The sequence below is a fragment of the Temnothorax curvispinosus genome, unplaced genomic scaffold (genome assembly GCF_003070985.1).
Source record: "Temnothorax curvispinosus isolate PA1 unplaced genomic scaffold, ASM307098v1 QBEX01014009.1, whole genome shotgun sequence".
In the NCBI taxonomy this organism is placed as follows: domain Eukaryota; kingdom Metazoa; phylum Arthropoda; class Insecta; order Hymenoptera; family Formicidae; genus Temnothorax; species Temnothorax curvispinosus.
Genome location: NW_020223789.1, coordinates 100,996 through 116,427, shown reverse-complemented (window position 1 = coordinate 116,427; position 15,432 = coordinate 100,996). Strand labels below are relative to the sequence as shown.

Genomic DNA, 15,432 nt, shown 5'->3' with positions numbered 1-15,432 from the left:
CATGTTAATTCAGAAATATTTATTGATGGCTATATGTGACGCGCTTTGAACTTTTCGTGATCAATTGTTATCAATTGAGATCGAGAAGATGACACACGAAGCACGTTGAATCGAACAATGCAGATAACGGAAAGCAATTCATGTGTAGAGCGTGAAATAATAAGCGGACAGCTAAATTGAGAGGAGATAATGAAAGACCGTGACATACTGATCCATTCACATCGATAACTGAGTCGAAAATCTGAGTAGAATATTTGGTGTAAACTAATTTTACGACGTATTAAAAATTTCGCAACGAGATAAACCGGTTCTTTGCGATGCGAGCGTGTCATTGTTTACAAGATATAAATATTCGCGCGAGGTAGCGGCTCCACGTGTCTACGTTTTTTCTTTCGTTCCTCCATACACGATCACCTTTTACGAAAAACTGATAAATATTAACGACATTAACGTGCAAGATTACCTTAAAAATTAATAAAACAACCTATCAAGACAAAATGGCTATTTATCAAAACGGAAAGTGGTTGATCGTACGTACCTTTATGTTTCCTGTATCGCGTGGAATTGCGTGTCGTGTACGATTAATATTTTTGGGAGTGCCGCGTAAAGTATCGTACGATCCTAATTAACTGTATTCTTTGATCACGTGTTTGATAACTAATTTGCGCGTGATCGTAATTAATGAATTTTTACGAGTGTTACGACTCCAACCGAGGAACTTGAAAAGAGGGAGGAGACGTGGGATTGGGCAACGACAGAATCATCTTGAAGTGAATAATTATTATTTATACATTGTCTGTTATAAAATCTCTCTCTCTATTCTGGTTTTTTTTCGTTCAGTTGAACGATTTAAAGAATTATAAAAAAAGAAATCTTATTTTTCTCATAATGTTTATAATTCACAAACAATAAAAGTGGGAATAAGGTATATTTATTATATTTCTTTATGTGCAATAAAAACAGTATATTTATAAAATTAGAGAGGAAAAAAATGTTAAAAGTAAAATTGTATATAAATCATGTAAAGTATACATGTATTTATACACATTACGATAGCATGTAATTAAAGATGGAAACGGAAAAACACGAACAAAATTAAATCGCAGATACATTTTCAGATTATAGAGAATATACATTCCTTCAAATCTCGGATGATCGCGGGTTGTAATTATCCCGCTGAATGTAATCATCAAGTAGAGCTCTTCGCGAAATAAAAATCGCGGTAATTCAACCAGCAAATAGGTCGTGGTTATATAATTACGATAAACGATTATAATCACTTAATGATACAGGGGAACTTGCATATATACAAATTAATAAAATTTTTAAAACAGAAACACGGAATTTGTTTTAAATAATAGGACCCTTTTAGGACTACTAGGAATACTCATCGGGTTGTTAGGGATAAGATTACGGAAACTAGAACAGGTAGAAATAATAGTAGGATTCCAAGAATGCTAGAGATACTAGGATGTTAAAATTCAGGCAAAATTCAACATCTTAATTTAATAAAATTAAATTTCTCTTCAAAAAAATAATATTTTTTAATTATTAAAAAATATATATAATTGGATAATTTATAACATGTTTTTAGAAATTAAATATAAATTAAATTTATATAAATTTATAAATTATAAGTTATAAATTATATTTATAAGATATAAATTTTGTAAATATTAAATAAAAATATAAATAATATATATATCAGTATTTTATAATTACGAGATTATTGATTAAAATTAAATTAGATTTTATCATAAATAATTTCTTATACTTTTTATTTGTAAATCATTTCCGTCCACAGATTGCACCGATATTGATAGCGTTATGTAAAACAATCACGATATACTGTGAACATTACATAAAATCGACGAAATACGTTATTTCGCAAAACTTGTTAAATGAAAAAATTCGATAAATATTTATTTCCGAAATTTTCCTTTTATTCATTAATGTAGTCATGTTTTCTTCGATTTTTGTATATTTTGCGAAGTAATAATTTAGGTAATCAATAAAGGTATAATCGGCATTGCAATCAAAAAGATTAATCTAAAATGGATATGAAAAACCAGTAGAAATTTTGAAAAAAATCCTGTCAACAATGTGTCGATTTCTTCCACGTCGTCAATTAAGAATTAAGAAATATAGATTATTTACAAGCAAGGGAAAAAAGATTCCTGCAGACACACAGACAGCGAATAGCTCTCGGTGCGCGGTGCCGCGGGCCGTGGCGTGAAGTGGGGTGCGGGACGACGGGCGCGCGCATGCGCGCGTCGTCTACGTGCTCCGCGCCGCGCCGAACGGCACCTTCAGTCTCGTCTTTACCGCGCGCGCGATCACGTCGAGTATACGCGGGAGCGAGCGCGCACACACAGCCGTTCGTCCGTCCGTCCGTCCGCCCGTCTTCGTGCTCGCTCGGTCCGGCTCGTCCGAACGGCCCGCTTCGGGCAGCCGCCCCCGCTTTCTTCTCGCGCGAACGGTAAATAGAGCGGGGCCAGCTTACTCCGCTGTGCACAGTGCGGATTAATCGACGGGGCTGCGGGGATATTTCCCCCTCGGTCGCGAGCGCATCGCGATCGTCGCGCGTAGCGTCGAGCGACGCGTCGCGCGCGCGTCTCGGCCGACTTCAGAGCAGTGAATATACGGCGGGTAGGAACAGCGAGGAGGAACATGAACCCCCCGATCGCGGCGAGGATGCCGCGCGCCCGACATCCCTGCGCCGAGGATTCCGCGTTCCATCTTCCCCGGGATCTGCGCTGGTCACCTGCCGCGAGGTACGTCGCGTGAGTCAGCGTGTTCGGTTAATTCGTTTGAATCGAGAGTGTGATTTGCGCGTCACGACGCAGGACGCGACGCCGCGAGTGCGAGTGCGGTCGTTAAAATGGACCTGCCGGGTGCGACGTTGCGTCGCGGGCACGCGACTCGCCGACAAGTAGCAATAACCGTTACCGAAGCGACGTATTCCCGCAACGAGCACAGCGTCGCGACGCCGCCGCCGCGCGGGTACGCGTGTCGTTAATCAAACCGACGACGACGTCGCGGTACCTTCCTGCGCTCGGAAGTTGGCCGCGGATATTCGCACCACCGCGCGCCGAAGCCACCCAGATACCGTGCGAATATTCGTCTCATCGAAGTGATCACTCCAGCTTTCATCACATTACAATGCGACGCGACGAGTGGAGTGCTCCGGTACCCTTCCCGGTCGTCGGGAATCCCGGATTGGAGTAACCTGGAGTAACGCGTTCCCGTCGTTCCGGGAGGCCGGAAATTCGCAGAGTCCCGGAATCGAGTCGCGGAGGCGAGAAGACGTCGCGAGTGAAAAACGATCGCGGTTGGAACGATCTCGGTGCGTGCCCCGGAATCGTGTCGTCGAAGGCTCAACCCCCGTCGCGTCGGTCCCCGCGAGTGCGTCGGATGCGTGAGAAAGTGCAGCTGCAGCAGCAGGGCGCCGGGAGGAGAGGTTAGGCGAGGCCGACACCCACCGAGCGAGTCGATCAGCTGTTCCGCGGCGCCGACATCATCGTCGTTTCGGACGCAGGTACGTGTCAGTTTTCACTTTCCTCGCCCTGTCGCTCTCTTGCGTTTCTTTCGGTATATTCTTGATCGAGATCGCCGCGTCGGCAGACAGGTGTCTGGCGCCCCGAAATCGGTCAGCGCTTCGGGGTATCTTCGAATACCATCGTCCGGAATGGATTTTGGCCTCATCCATAGCGGCAATCAATCTAGAATGTTTTAGGGCTCCCTTTGTAGATGCGCGTCAACGATAATGTCAATAGAATGCTGATAGGAAGCAAAGAGTATGCAATCGATCGGGCGATGGCAAAAGCGGCGTTCTCCAATATTATCGAATATTGCGTCGCGAATTCGCTCATGTACAGAGACATCGAGAATTGAGACAGTGAGAATTATATATATTTTCACAATAATTTATTTGATTTTGGATTGCTCGATGCACAGTTTTTGTGAATCCCTTTCCCACAACGACTCGAATAAACGCTTAAATATCTCAAGATGTCGAAAAACTAATTTATGCTGGTTAGCTTACAGTCTTTCGATTATTATAATAACGAGTATTCGTGATTAGATGTATGTACATACATACGATGTTCGGTAACGAGCGTTGAGTGTATTTTATTTAGTGCATGACGAAATAATTGAAGGATACTGAAAAATATTTAAATCCCCCTGAAGAAGCGGCAAATGTAATTATTTATTATCGTATATATTAAAAATTCAGCATAGTTGAGATATTCCTGGATGCACCTGGCTCGAGCGAGTCGACATTCTGCTCCACTTTTTCGGTACAGCCCGAGCTCAGGGCTGCCTTAACTACTGGGCTTGATTAGGGCGCTTCTAACAAGGAGAGTCCTTCCTTGTAATTTATTTCACTAGGATGCAACCGTCGCGCTTTCCTTTCACTTGAAAATATTATAGGATTGTCGATTGCAAAAAGTGCAGTCTCGTCGTCTGCTTACGTCAGTACGATTGGGAAAATCAATAACCTCGCAATAGAAAACAAATATACGCTGATTGATACATTATTAATACACACGTTATTAATACACGGTGTCTTAAAAAGTCTAAGACAAACTTAGCTGATCTCCGGAGCAAAGTTTCATTACGATTTCAGAAATTTTTATTAGTTTCAGCTTTAAATATTTGATTTAAGATGTTTCTATTGCGGCAGAATAAAATCGTTTATTTATATGTTTATATTTCTTTCAAATAGAAATTGTTATTTAGATTAATTAATAATCTCCTCTCTTATTCTTTCTATTAGATCTATTTAAAATAAAAGTGTGCGTTGTTTATTATCTTTATTAACGATAAACAGCGAATTTGCAAATATATCATCGCAAGTATAGTATTATTGCTAATAATACGAAATATACAATCAGAAAATACAAAAACACGGAGCTTCCGCCGCGCAAAGAATATTGATGAGATTGCTATTGAAGAAACAGTAGCCTAAATGACAATAGCGTCGTGCTATGAAACGTTTCTTTCTTTCCCTCATTAATTTGCGTCGCGTGTCGCATATAAGAACCTTTCAAACGTAACCCTCACTTTGTTTAGAACGCTCGGAATGTGGGAAGGGATGCACAGGTGGCCGCTCTTTTTACGATGTTGGAACGCGACGGGGGAGGGTGCGAAGTTGCAAGGTCAAGTCGCACATACGGAGCACTCGTAATTTCTGTTATAGCATTTTAACTGCACGCAGTAAACGCTGAATTGCAGAAAAAGTGTACGTAATAAATTTTCGGTTCGATTAAATTTTATTTTTTATAAAGGTAAAAGATTCCAGGTCAGAGTATTGTCGAATCGTCTTCTGCCAATTCTTCTATAATCTATTAAGGGCCAGTTCCACAAATGTCGGTTAACTCTTAACCTTAGGTTAACTTACTCTTCGTCTCTTTCTAAGGGGGACGTTAGAAAGAAACAAAGGATAAGTTAACCTGAGATTAAGAGTTAACCGACATTTGTGGAACTGGCCCTAAGGCTGATAAATTTCGTTGGATTGCAAAATTATGAGAGAGTAGCGAGTGACTAAGCTGGCTCTTTAACGTGTTTAACGTTCGTCACGTAACGTGTTCCCACACGTCGCAGTAATGTTAGACCACTTTCTAGTGCGTTAAAATTTTTGTCGACCCGATCTCTCACCGTCGTCGCATCAAATGCTAATGACGTAAAAAGTCTCCGCTTTCACAGTGTTTCCCCGAACAATACCATTAGATGGTGAAATCACCATGCCAGGCGACGTAACGGTGTACCTATTGCAGCGACGAGCAGTTGACGTTTTTACCACAATTACACATTGTTGCGGAAACAATCGACAAATTACGTCTGTCATGTGCTTGCGATTTTTTTTCCCTCGGCGACTTACGTAACGCGGTTGACCCTTAACTCGTGCGAGAACACGGGCACCGGAAGTGATTCGTTAAAAGCGTACCTTTATAATAAAGTTGCTTGCATATTAAATATTATTGCGCTAATGCAATAAATATAAGTAAACGAATTGTTGTATATGATTAAGGGGCTTATTCTGTTAAAGGTTAACGACATCATTACGTGCTATAGATATAATATGCTGTAGAAAAGCTGTGCAAAGCACATAACGATATCGTTAACGTTTGCAGAATAGGTCTCTAAAGTATTTTTATCCGTTTCAGACATTTCTCACAAAGTATATCATTTCCGGTGCTGCATTATCGCTTTTATTTCTGAATTTTTCTTGTTAATAAGAAACGTAGAAACAATGTAGAATTAATGGCTAATCGTGCGTTTTTGCGAAACTAATTAAATGACAAATCGCATAACATGCAACTACGTCTCGCAGACCGACGTAATGCGACACTACGGTCTGTTTGAACGAAATCTCGCACGCAATGTTACGTAAGTCGGGTTCAGGAACTAAACCGAGAAATGAATACGAATAATCGGTCTACGCGAGAGTAAAACGAAGAGCAATTTATAATACCGCCTGCTGTATCGAACAAATAGAGCAGTCGCGTAATTTTTCTTGTCGTATGCAGTCGATGGGTTTGACGTTGCAAGACGTAACGCACGCGTTCCATATTACGCCTGAATATTGTACAAAGTGTCCCAGTTTTGTTCGAACTAAAGATTCTTTGACATATTTTGTATTGATTTCCATGCGGCGAGAGTATATCGCCTGTCGCAATTACACGTTCGTTCTATACACAATTCAGACTTTCTCCGAAAGGACCGTTGCGAAATCACTCGATTTACGTCGGCGAGTCGAAGGTCTTTGACAGACAGTACTGAAGAAACGTCGTATTTCGAGTTACAACTCTGTTTACCGTCGAATTTATTTCGCAGGTGCCGAACGTTACGTCGGTCGTTGCATAAAACGAGATTTCCCGATATCGCATTTCTTCGATATAATCCCGAGGGAAATAATTTATCTCGCGCCTTACCGTTTTTCTCTTTTCTCCGAGATTTTTGCAATCGGTTTCACCTAGACGCGCTCGTTGGAATTCCGGGGCAATTAGACAACGTCTCGAGAAGGCTTCATAAATGGATACATATTAACTCGACATAAATATACAAAGAACATCACGCGATACGTGTATCAAAAAATCAACAACACTTTTGTGTTGATTTAAAGATTATTTAATAGATTTCAATCAGTATCTTCTTTAGATACAAGTTTATCAAAGTTAATTTGTATGACAACTTTAGCTGCCATTAAGAAAGCCAGTTAATTTCTTTGATAAGATCATCGTTTTATTTAAAAATCCGCTGAAGATAGTTATTGTTATCCTAGATTATTAAATTAACCATTCGCCATACTATTTCTTTGTGCCTTTTTTTACATTAGTGGCTCTCTAATTACTATATTTAATCGATAAAACTTATTTCTGGCAAAATGAAATTTATTTTAAGTTCTTATCAGGAGAGGGAGATGAAAATAGAAAAAAAGGACCGAGAGAGTTATCTCCGCCAAGATCGCATCTCGCGAAAGAAACTTATCGCAGACTGTTTTTCGCGTTTGACGGACACACGCGTGTGCCACGTATGCAACGAGAGATAAGGCAATCAAGCATGTAACGAGTCGCACATGTCGCGTGCTCATCACGCGAACAATATTATGGGGCTGCTTAGGCTGCTACCGCAACTGTGCCGCGTTTGCGAATAGGGGAACGCGGAACAAAGCGCTCGTTGCTGGGAATATACTACTCGAGTCAGGAGCGGATTAAGTCGAACAGGAATTTGGCGAAGGGCCATAATTTGATTGCAGCTTTCCGACTTTCGACGATCTCAGCGACTAAATCTCGAATTAAATTTTGCGTTGCGAAATGAACTCCGCGTGACGTTAAGAGTGAAAAATTAGAGTTTGTCATCTAATTTTTCAAGCGTAATTTACATTCCGGAAATATTTTAGTCCGCAGCTGTTTCTAAAATCCTATTAATATACCAACTTTTAAGCGATAATTTTTTTTTATTTTAATTATATTTAATATTCTTCTGTTTTGAAAGGTTTAAAGAAAGATATACTGCATAATATTATAGTCCGTTATTAATTTCATCAATTGAAGGCTAGATTAGATGATGGACGCCCTATTACTAGCAATTTTGAAGTTGGACATGCATACAACGTGAATCATGGCTACTTTTATTATCTAAAATAATTCTTCAAAAATATCATTAAATATTTATTATATAGTCTTGAATAACACGGATAAAATATTATTAATAGGCTCTCTGAAGCCATATTTTAATACGTTTTATCTGCAATAAAATTGTAAAATTTATTTCATGCTTTAAAGCTAAGTGACTCATGTTGCATACTCAAATGTATATATATGGCTTTGTTTGGCGAAAAAAAGAAAACCGCAAAGAGACTACCAGGGCCATCGAGATTTCCTTCGATGCGGCCCTGACACTCTCTCTGGGGTTGCCTCTCGCATCGTCTCGTAAGCGGGACCTATAGGTCCTCTCGGAAGTTCCTTTTGTACGATGTCGAGCAACAATGGCAATCGCGATGAATTAATGCCTTTTTACCGCCACTTATCGTACTATCGGCAATCGTTTCTGCGATATCACGCTGTTGCTCCGCGATCCCAATCGTTCTGATTACAGCCCGCGCGCGAAGTGCAAGCCGAGAACAATAGCAATAATAACGCGGCAGTTTAAAGCACAGTTACTTGCATACCTGATTTATGATTCGATGAAAGGTAATCTGCCGTTATCTGCGGCAGGCAGAATTACCGTAACAGAATTTCTATTCGACCTAATTTTTTACTTAGAATGATTAATGTTGAAAATTAGGAAGTTGTGCAGAGTATAGGAGAAGTATACACGATACACATCTGAAATCTAATTAAATTATTAATGAGAATTTAGTTCGTTTACTCCGTTGACAGCTTTCTCCGTCCATTAATTCTTCTGAGACACTTAATAAATTTACGACTTGTTAATAATTTTAAATGACGCGTGCCTCCTAATCGCGACTCGATACGAACGGCCCCGAATTACGGTCGGGGCATGAATCATTCCACACCCTCCCCTGCCTATTTTGCGAGCGAGCAGATGGTGACAGACGTGTCCAGTCATTTGGCGTACCTCTCGGCCATTGGCGACCGCGCGATCGCGAATCGGTATAATGGAAGGTTGACGCAAACGCGCGCACGTCCAATTTCCACGTTCCGCGTTCTCCGACGGATTCTCCCCTCGTTTCGTTTCCCCCGTAACGACCCTCAGCATTCCGAGCGCAGTCTAACCCTCCTTCGGGGACTCCAGGGATGCGTACGTCAATGCGAGGCAGTTTAGCCTCTTCCTTCTTCCTACCCGGTGTAGCGACGGTGTACCGATACTTCCGCGAGACAGAAACTCGAAAGAACAAAGTAAGTACGTTTTAATGCGATTAATTTAGTATCTCATCAAGGTAGTTTATTAATCTTTGAAGAATTTATCGCTTTAATTATCACAACGCTCATTTAATTGACACGTGTTAAATACTGTTCACTGAATGTTTCTTCATTTTATTGTTGATGGCCTGTTACAAAATTTGATTTAAATTAATTATATTACTATAATTAATATCTACTGATTAAAAAAATTATTAATTGGAAAAAATATATACATTTTACTTTGATTAATCGCGGATTATTCCATAAAACGTTAATTAATGAAATTATATATAATTAAATTCAATAATTAATGAAGTCTTTTTTTTATTTCGGCTTTTTTCTCTCCTGAACGCATGCAGGAGGGGTGTAAGCGGCCCATCTCCCGTGGTGCCTATATCTAGAAAGCCATTACTATATCGCCGACGCCGCGACGTCTGGCAATCGTTCTCTGTTTCGTTTCGTACTTTCCTCTTTTTCTTTCTGTCTCTCGCTTACTTGTACCTTCCATTCTGTTTATCGCATTCCTACCGATATCTCGCCAATATCCAGCTAATTTAGTCGGCGAACCAGGCGAGAATTTTTTTTCTAACGCGAAGTAACAGAGCGTTGAAATTGAATCATGAGTCATCGAATCGAATGTACTTTTCATGATGTTGCGAGTAAACGGTAATCGCTTGCTTTTTGCCCCGAACGAAATGAAACATGAAATATAGAATAGCCGAAAAAAATAACTCGGAGATGCTTCATTAACATTAATCGAAAAACCGGCGCCCGGGCGAATCTTCAATTAAAAATTAATTAACTACGCCTTGGCAATTACACGCGGTCATTTGCGGAATTAAAGCGGACGGATAAGTGCGTCGGAAGTTAATTCGCGTAGCGAAAATGTTAACCGGTTATCCAAGCGGAACCTTTTATAATACGGAATCGTGAAAGATACTCGGAATTAAAATATTCTTAGCACTCTATTGACATTTTCACGCGCGGGGTTTTCTCTCGCAACCGCATGACATTTCTCGGAAGCGGTAAATGGCTTTCTCGGCCAGACCATTTCGATTTGATGAGATTATTTTAACAGACTGACTAACAGTTTTGCCTCGTGCCTTCTCATCGCGTATCTGCTTATTTAAGAAATAATTAAATTGTTTAGAGGAAAGGATGTTCGATTTTAAACATCACAATTTCAGTGAATTTTATTATATTTGCAACATGGTATTTTTTTAAATCACATAAACCAATACTTAATAGTAATGGATACAAAATGTTCTTTACGCAATATCAATAAAATATCTTTTACACGAGTAAATAATACGCAAACAAAAGTATTATCATGTTATAAAGTCACTCGTGCTTTGTTATAAAGAAATATGATTAACTTTTACATGAAAAGCTGGCAAGACGAACGGAAATCCATCTATTATTCAATGTTTGTACTATATCCTACTACGCGCATTGTGCACACTACTGCGACACGGAATCTATTTTGAAATTGATGGAAACCTACGGCTTCTTAATTCTTTCTTAACATCCGCTTAAATTATTGATTTCAAGCTCAGTCGGGTTCACCCCACAGACGCGTTATTCTGCCGATGAGAAGCGAAGTGCACGAAGTGCCACTTGACGAACTGCAATAATAGCTGCATACAATAAGATATTCTGCGAACAATGCAATTGAGAATAAAAACGCGAAAGAATAATAGAAAAGACGTATAAGCGATACGTATAGTTTTACGAGCACAGAAAGGAGAAAGAGAAAGGACGAAGAAGAGGCGGAGAGAACGGAGTAACATCGCATTTTTATGCTAAGATGTTGCGGAGTAACGTTTATCTTACTGATCCTAAATAGTGGCTTTCGTTACGCAAATATTTTTGCATTTGGCGCCCGCAATAATATTTACTTCGGCCGACAATAATCCTTCGATTTCACGTGATAGTCCCCGCACGCCGGTCGGCCATAAAATAATTCGCTCTGGCACGCCGCGTTCGAGTTACACGGAAATTAACGACGTAAAGCTCGTAAGGAAACCCGAGGATCGTTATAACTTACGCTCGGAATCGCGTCTCTAAATTGCGCCAGCGCATTGCGCAACTGTACGCCGCGCATTAGATATGATTACACTTTTTCTTCTCCCTTAACGCAGGAACCGAGACAGGAACAGTGCCAAATGCGGCAAATAATCAAGTTATTTTAACCCGATATGAGCGGACTAATAAGAGACTATGCGGCATTTAATACAATCATATTCCGTCGAATCCATTTCTTTCGTGATCCCTCCGGAATTCTCAGAAATTGCCTCTGGGCAATTACCAGCTGTTGAATAAAAATTGTATCGTCGAAATGAGATCTCGTTCCTGATTTCCGAAAAAATTACTTCCCCGAAAACGCGATCGTGTGTTATGCCACGAAACGCCAGATGTTTCGCTGCCGACACCAACGACGTAGTCGGCCCGGGTTATTCGGGTCACCCGGTATATGGGTCGACCCGGTTGCAGTTTGGTGGGCTTCCAGGACGTCGTCTAGACAACGTCCTGAGGAATCACGGTGGAAAAGCGAGCTTTTCCCGGCGGGCGTGTACTCTCGAATTATTAATTAGAACTTCGAGAATAAAATCATTTTCAATCTCCTATATAATTTCAATTTGTTTTTCATGTACAAATTTTATATAATACTGATATGTTGGAAGTAGAATAATTAATTTTATCTTGTGCATAAACGAATTAAGCAGTATTAATTCGAGAATGTATAGATCTCCCCTTTATTTAGCAATTAAAACTTAAAAATCTTTACTTAAAAATTAGCACGATTTTTTGATTGGATGGATCGGAAGTACACAGCAATTCTTACGTAACTTTACAGAAAATTCAATACTTCATATTTTTCTTGCTGAATATAAGTCAAAATGGTTAGATATTGGCTAAAAATAATATACAGTCAGCAAGTACAGGACAATTTTTTCCAGCTGTATTTTTAGATTAAATGATAATATTCTTTCTGCTAGCTTATAAGTCATGCATGATACGTTTGCAAATTTTAACTTTTATTGTGTTAATAATTTCGAAATCTTATATTGATAGATAGATTTAATTGATTGTTTGCAGAGGGTTGCAAAAAAACTGTAAACTCAATACTGTGATATCGTTCGGAAATAATTTTATTCGAGGAATTCTTAATAAGTGACAATGAAATTTAACGTCGCGTCGCAAGTCAATCGCTTTCTTACCGCTCGACAATGGCGGTGTTGAAATAAGGGTGCGTTCCCCTAGGAATAATCTGTTTTGTAAATTTATAAATTTTTTAATGCTCTTATCAAGTAAATTTTGACAATAGCCGACAGTTATGTATGAAACATTAGAAAATACAGAGATTTCCCGTTTCTGAAGCCTCAAGAGAGAACCTGAAGATTGCACAAGGGGGTGACGATGGTTCTCTCTCGATGTCAACCTGTAGACGGCCTTGGGGTTGTACAGACGCGCAGACGCGATATCGATTTCTCGCACGAATGCCGCGTGCGCGTGAGCAAAGGAGAGCCGACTGGCCCATCATCCCGCATCCACGATTGTTTCCCCAGTGGTGTCCTGTCACCACACCATTCTCTCAGCAGCTTCCGCGTAGGGAACGTTATAGCTGCGAGAAAGACGTTAGTCGAGGATGCAGTCATGAGAGAGAAAGACCTGTCGACTTAGGTTCGCTCGACTAGCTACGATTATTGCAAACACTTTGATCGTTGAAATTGAGTCATTCGATATCTGCAATTTTTAAATGTTCATAGAGCAGTTAATTTATGCGCTGAATTTGCAGAATAAATTGGAATTACATTGGAAATACAAAAAAATACAAACTAAAAATTAACTCTTTCATGAATTTCACTTTTAGAATGAATATAACCGAATTCATTGATATCTTTATCGAAGAACAAATTTGAAAACAATACCATGAATGAAACTCGTCGAATATCGATTGCGAGTTTTTAAAGGAATTCTCTCCGAACAATTGTCTTTGTTTCCGAATAGAATTTCGCTAAGCTCTTTTCGTTCAGAGAGATCGTGACTTAAACGTTCGCTCGTCGACGTTTAACCCGCTAATGGCCGATAATCCTATAATTCAATTATTTCTCACGTCCCTGAAGAAAAATGCCGACAAACGTTATGTGCATTTGGTGTCAGAGAAGACTTATAAGAGACGTACACGCGCTAAAGCTATACAAGTGAAAAAATGTCATGGTTATTGAACATAATGTAGGACATATGGACAGCTTCTCGGTTAACAGAGATAGAAAGCATTATAGTGTAGAGTAAAACGTTATTGCGATTGTAAACTGGAGAACTGAATAACAACACACAACGTTAAATCAAGTAAATTTTATTATTTTTGACATTTCTGATTTAAAAGAATTTTCTTCAGGATAGGATACAAGCAAATAATCTTGCAAATAAATAAATATAACATTTTTATGACGTGTAAAGTTATATATTTATTTTGATATTTAGAAAAAATGCTATTAGTTCATATAATTATCACATAAATATAAATTAAAGCGTTCGTATATTAGTTGATGCTCAATAATTCAGAACTTAAAATTCTTTTAACACTCTTCTTTTATTAGTGAATTTACATATCTTTTTAATTAAATTTACACACTACTCAGAAATCTATACATTTTGTATTATATTTAAGAAATTATCACCCTGACAAACAATACAATTTCGTATTCTCGAATCGCATAACGATCTCTTTCATCGCTTTTATTTCAACGATAGAATTTCTTTTGCGAACGGGCTCGTGATTGTGTAATGTGTGATTTGCGACGCAGGTGCGGGTGATTTGGATTTATGTTTCCTTCCTGGGCTAATATCCGGGCAACTTTGTTCGCGCACGATAGCCGTACATACGTGCCGCACCTGATTGTCGCGAGGGTTGGGCATAGGTTTTGAGGAACGGCGTGACAATGAAACCCGATCTGATAGTCTCGATCGGCAGCTTCACGGGCCACTGAGTCCGCGACAATGCCAGAGGGCCCGGCGGCGACGAAGGGCGGAAGGGGAAAACGAAGGGCCTGGAGCGTGAGTGTTGTTTCGTTAACTGCTTGAAATTCAACGCGACCTGCCCATCCTGTATGTAGTGTATGCCATGCGAATACATTCTGCTTCTTTCTCTTTTCCTCGCTTTTTTATCAGGAATATTTTTTTAATCGAGTTTAAATCACGTGCATTTACAAACTTTTGTAAACACATTTTTAAGATTATTAAGAGAATTTATAAATCTATAATCTATAATTTTTGAAATAATTTATAAACTCGACTGCACATCTTTGAACTCATAAACAACCTTATATATATTTTAACGCTCCTATTTTAATAACTTGAATCAAACAAATTCCATTCTTTCACATTTGACGAGTAATAATATATTTGAAGATATTAATGACGCAATATATATAAGAGTTGGATATAAATCACATATGTAAAAAGCATCGCGTAAAGAATTGTTGTATTTTAAAAATGAAAATAGGTCGAAAAGATCCCGAATAGAACAGCAAGATTAATGGTAGGTTTAATGATACGGATTTAGGAGGACGGATTTTGCTCGGAAAAATATGTTTTCGAAGATTTTATTACGGAACGTTGCTCGGAGCGTAATCATCTCCAGTTTTATTCTCATCGACTTTTTCTCCTTCTTCTCTCTTGCGTAAACGCGTACTTTAACCCTCTTCCGGGGTTCCTCCCCTATGTCTCGTTGCATTTTCCGTTTTCATTCCTCTCTATTTTCGATCACCGAGGATTCGAAGACTTATGGCGAGGCTTACATGCTCTTAGCGTTTATCGCACGATATTTCTGTCGGACATCGGCTTTCGGATCGCAAAAAAGACACGCTAGCCTGTCAGCGAACTCGCGGAGGAGGCGTCTGATGGAAATATCGTGCAATGACTGTCAGGTGCAGAAGCAGTGCAACGAGGAATTCGAAGAGGCTTGCGCGAGGTGACGAAGAAAACGAAAGCGAGGGAGAAAATTCGTGCGGGTTGTCATTTCGCCAGCGGGAAAGCTATAATGAGAGGGAAA

General features: G+C 39.5%; 1 protein-coding gene across 3 annotated transcripts in view; it reads left to right on the top strand.

The window, feature by feature from the left end:
* Positions 1 to 2,347: 2,347 nt before the first annotated feature.
* LOC112464217 overlaps positions 2,348 to 15,432 on the top strand; it is a 68,601-nt gene continuing 55,516 nt past the window's right edge. The window contains exon 1 of one of the 3 annotated variants that reach the window (XM_025031078.1): positions 2,348 to 3,538. The gene's annotated coding sequence lies outside the window, so the exon portion shown is untranslated. The remainder of the gene's footprint in view (positions 3,539 to 15,432) is intronic. The other 2 variants (XM_025031076.1, XM_025031074.1) reach the window with 2 other exon arrangements.